A 5275-nucleotide genomic window follows, 5' to 3' on the forward strand; every position below is an offset into this window, starting at 1 on the left:
TTGACTCATGTTTTGAATATAGGGTTCCACTTGAAACTTAATGTTGATGGTGGTTGCCATGGAAAATTAGGTGAGAGTGCAAGTAGAGGCATTGCAAGGGATATCAATGGTATTTTTTGTCTTTAAATTTTATAATTTTTTTGGAAATGAAACTATTATGATGGTTGAATTATTGGCTCTCTATGATAGGTTATAAAGTACGCTATAAAAATGGTATTATTGAGATTAAAGTGGAGATTGAAAATTAAGACTTTAGTTGAATAGTTGGTAAGTTCTGTGGCTAATAGTAGTAGAGACTTGGCTGCCACCAAGGTTGGGGATGGATTACCCCAAAAAAAAATAATAAAAATAAAAAAGAAACTTTAGTAGAGATTTTGCTTCAAAAGGCCTCCTATCATTGGAATATTACTTATTTTTTAAGAAATGTCAAACATATGTGCAGTTCTATGGGGATTAGATCCTCTCATACTAGCAAATGTACAGAGTGGTGAACATGGACATTACTGGAAAGAGATTCTAGGTTGTTAGGTCAACTAAAGATATTCCTCAATACCTTAAGAATTTGTTGAGGGAAGATCGTATCACCATTTCTATTTTACATATTGACAGATGCATTTTCTTCTTGATTATGTTTAGCTTTTTATATTTCCTTATTGCTTAAGGGCTGGATTGAGAATTGAGGGGCCAAGGAAGTAGGTTATGCATGTTATTGGGTTAAGGGGCAATGCAGACTCCCCTGTATTATTATACCTTTCTTCTGATGTTGATTGTCTAAGTTGGCCACTCAATTAGGGTTACAACTTGGGTCAGGTTAGTCCGAACCCAATCCAAAAAAGCAGGTTGGATCAAAGTTTAGGTCAGGGTCGTTGAAAATTATTTATGAACTCACCTTAACTTTGAATTGGATTGGTAAACCTAAACCAAACCAAATCCGACTTAACGTCACGCATTCGCATGTATAAATATCATACAGATATGTATTTATGCATGCAACTAATAATGTATATGTTCATTCACCATTCGTGCATGTATGTATATGCAATTATTCGTATACTTATATGCATGCATATTGTTTTGTGCCCATACAAAATAATTGCGACTTACCTTAAACACTCTTCTAGAGGGATCAAATGAGAATTGTGACTTGCCTTAAACACTCATCTAGATGGATCAAATGAGAATAAAATTTTGAGGAATTGGTGGACAAGGGTTGGCAATAAAAAGGAAAACAAGATTTTTTTAGTGATGGAAAAACTTGCATTTGTTCTTTGGACTGTTTGGAAATGTAAGAATATAAAAACTTTCAATAATGTACTAGCCCCTTCTTCTTATTTGTTTTGTAGATTTTTGGGGACGTACTAGCCCCTGTTGTGTGTGTAGTACACTTCTTTTTATTTCAAAAAAAAAAGGCAAACATTTTCTAAAACATGCAATGCTAACCATGTTATTTTACACATAATAACATGGTTTTCGATCCGTTGTTGACCCGGATGGTTAGACCGTTTGGCCCAGAAACTATCCAGACTATTGGTTCCGTTTTACCTCAAATCTGGTCCTTGGCAAAAAACCGTTGAAAAATTCAACGACCCATTGACCTAGGCAATCGAACCATCAACCTGTTCAATAGTTTTGGCCGTTTTTATTTTTAGTTATTTTTTATTTGTTTAATTTTTTGTCAGAACAAGCCATCCGTATGAACTAGACGATCAAACCATCAACCTAAAAATTGATGGTTAGAACGGTTCCATTTTTAGGTCATTTTTAAAATCATGCATAATAATGCTAACGTTGAATTAACAAGACAAGAACCCTTACAATCTAGGAAGGAAATAAGTACATTTAAAAAATAGAAATAAAGAAGCCAAGCCAATCCAAGACTAATCCAAACCTGATCTGAACCCAAATCGGTTTAAACCGGCCCGGCTTGCACCCGTATGCTCCTCCACCTGCAGTAAATTTTTGGGATTAAGAAATGTTCACTATTTTTATTTTAAAACCCAATTTGTATTCAAACCCATATGATTTCAATTTGACTCTTTAAACCGAGTTAAATTTGGGTTTGCTTCTGTCTCGGCATCTCCTAGCCCTAGCCCAGCTGAGTCAATAGCTTTGCTCTTCTTGACTCAGGTCCATGAACTAATAAACTTGAGCTTAGATCCGGCTATTTTACACAATATTTTTACATTAATTAGGACTGTTGAAGTCCATACATGATATATATCATGTAGAAAATAACAAACCATTATAATATTTATACAATTCAATAATTATTTGTGATCTACTTTTTTAACGACTTGAGCCCTAAAAACAGACCAACAAGCTAGCTGGGCTCATTTACAGCCCTACCTAACCTGACTGTCTGAACCTTACTAACACCGGCATTACGTCCAACTGTGGTCTATCCATATAGATGTCTGGACTCTGGCGAACAATATATACACACCTACACACAACAATGATGATCAATTTTTTTAAGACTGCGGGATTATCAAAGAAGCAGACTAATAGCTAGCTGCAGATTAAAGCTACTGTACTTGGGCTAATTGCTACATTTTCCCTATCTTCAGCACTCAAAGGGGGCTAGCCCTCATTCCTCACCCCATGCATCTTCAATCTGTTCATTGTTTGATCTTATTTTTGGTACGCAGTTTTCTTCTCCAAACTTCCTATTAATGAAAACTGAGAAGACGCAGATAACCATGGAAACCAACAGCGATAGATAGAGATGGCCAGATGGGTGTGGGTCGCTCTCATCACTCTTAAAGCCAAGTTTCACGTCTATATATTGTCACGGGCTGTGCTGCTGCCTGCTGTGCAGTATTCTTTCACACCAAAGTCATAAAAGGCAGCATATACCTTCTCTGACTTAAGTACAAATTCTTAATGACCTTCACATGTAAACAGTATTCCGCCATGAAAACTTGAAAAGAAAGCAGCAGCGAACGGCCCAAGAAATGAAGCTTCCCCCATTATTTGCTTGACTTGATTAAATGTTGTTGATGGGCATTTACTTGATTGGAATAGGCTTGGTTGTAGCCACATGTCTTTGAGAGGAAGAGGACCCACCATCTGATGGTTGCTTAGGCTGGGTAGGACCCATGAACCCATCCAGTGGTTGGACGTGATCCTCTCAGCTTCCAACAGATTGAAAATTATTTGGGCTCTAGCAGACTATCACAGATGCTTCATGACTTTCACATGTAACTATTGATCTTCCACCATCAAGGATGAACAAAATGGCCGAAGAATTGGGGCGTCCACTCAACGAGTCAATTAATCTCTTGGGCCCAATGGATTTTATCTTTTCCCTTTTTTTGTCTTATTTCCTCCGTTTATGAGTAGGGTCCATTTCTTCTTAATGCGCCCATCAATTCGTTATAAGCCCTGTTGGTTTTCACTTGTAGTTATAAGTATATTTACCTCGGCAAGTATTTCTCAAGTAAAACTTGTTCGGATAAGTGGGTTTCAGCATTTTTGTGTGATATAAATTATTCGGGTAAAGAAAGAAGTAGGAGAGAGAGACTATTATTGACATGCCCATAAATTGTTTATCCATCTTTCAAGAGGTCCGATATCGAGTCCGGATTCAGTGAATTCTTAGGTTCACGGGGCGCATGAACCCTCAAATAGGAGGCATGCACATCGACACTCTTGAATTAACTGCATAATGGGTGTTTGTCGTTAACTTCTATTCGTCCGGTTGAACCAAACACCCCGTGAACCTAAGGGTCCACTGAACCGTTTCGTTAATTTCTTGCTTGTGCTTCCTCTTTTGCTTTGATGTTTCGACAGAAGGAAACGATTCTTTCTGCCGTAAGACATGCTGTTTGCTGTCTCCTCCTAAAAAATCCACCACTCCCCCACTCACCGGTCACCACCAAACCCCTCAATCACAGCGTTGATATCATTCGCTTCTAATGGCCAACCCTCTCAGATTTCTTTGGCTTTTGTTTCTCCTGTGCAACCCAGTTTTCTCCCAATTCGATAAGTTCTTCTATGGTGGTGGGTTCGCTAGAGTTGGCACCAATTTAAGCTTAAATGGAGATGTCCAAATCCAGAACAATGAAATTCTTGGTAATGAGATTTTCCTGTGCAATTCATGTAAATTTTTGTATTCTTTGTAATACTTGTTTTATTTGTCTTTATATCTAGGTATACTCAGCCCTAATATATTGGAGAATTTATCAAATCATGTCTTTGTTGTTGAACTCAACACTGTTGAAGACATCAACGACAATCATATTGGAATTGACATCAACAACATGCATTCGAATGCTTCTACTACAGCCACATACCAATGGTCTACAAAACACAATCTTTATCTCAAAAGCGGTGAAACGATTCAGTTTGTTGTCAGTTGAACGCAAGCCGGTTGAATGCCCTTTGTCACCGGTTGAATCCCAATTGTCAAGAAGAATCCCCTATCCCCTATCCTCCGATGATTACTTATACATGTACACGAGAAGAATTCCAATTGTCGCCAGTTGAAAGCAATTCATCGGAAGTTGGTGAAACAGTGAGGATGCCATTGGTGGTCTGTAGAGAAGAAGAAGATAACATTTGAGATGAATAACAGGATTCCAGGTCAAGGAGAAGAAGAAAAAAATGAAAAAGCTTGGAGGATTTTTGCTTGCCACTAATTGAATGTTTCACCATCAGAGGTTGGTGAAATAGTGAGGATGCCAGTATTTTTGAACTAGGGCTTGGATGAAAATGGGGGAGAGAGGGATTTCAAACGAAGGGGGAAAGAGATTTCAATTGGTTTGTTTTTTCTTTTCGGCTGAACCAGTCTGACAAGAAAAACGAGTTGCATTTTACGTTACTTAGAGTAGGCAATATGAACGCCTCTTACCGGAGGGTTCACGCACCCCCCCAAGGGTCCACTGAGTCTGGACTCCCAGGTATCAATTACCCGGGTAATTGATTTTCTCTTGTATATATACTTGTCATGACTCATGAGACCCAATATAATGGCCAATCAACATAAGAATTATAGTGAATTACGTGATTGACCAATTTATCAAATTTATTCTATTAAATACCAATAAATAAATAGGACTACATGTAGTATGGCAATATCATGGATATAGGACACATGACCCACCTTTATAATGTTGGTCCAGCCCCACATGCAATATCGTCAAATCAGATGGCTCCAAATCAACTGATTAAGCGGATTCTTTTTATTTTATTTTATTTTATTTTTTCTCAATCTCTGAGTTCTGGACACATTTGACGGTGGGTCCCAATCCTTGAAACACGCGGCATGTTACAA

The 5275-nt window shown here is 37.9% G+C and overlaps 1 long non-coding RNA gene across 1 annotated transcript; it reads left to right on the top strand.

Moving 5' to 3' along the window:
• Window positions 1-3779: 3779 nt before the first annotated feature.
• On the top strand, window positions 3780-5025 carry LOC148845412 (uncharacterized). Its single transcript, XR_016102390.1, has 2 exons — window positions 3780-4074; window positions 4153-5025. It is a non-coding gene; the product is annotated as an uncharacterized LOC148845412 (long non-coding RNA).
• The last annotated feature ends 250 nt before the right edge of the window (window positions 5026-5275 follow it).

Source organism: Nelumbo lutea, chromosome 7 (assembly GCF_056320005.1).
Source record: "Nelumbo lutea isolate HS-2025 chromosome 7, American lotus-T2T, whole genome shotgun sequence".
In the NCBI taxonomy this organism is placed as follows: Eukaryota; Viridiplantae; Streptophyta; class Magnoliopsida; order Proteales; family Nelumbonaceae; genus Nelumbo; species Nelumbo lutea.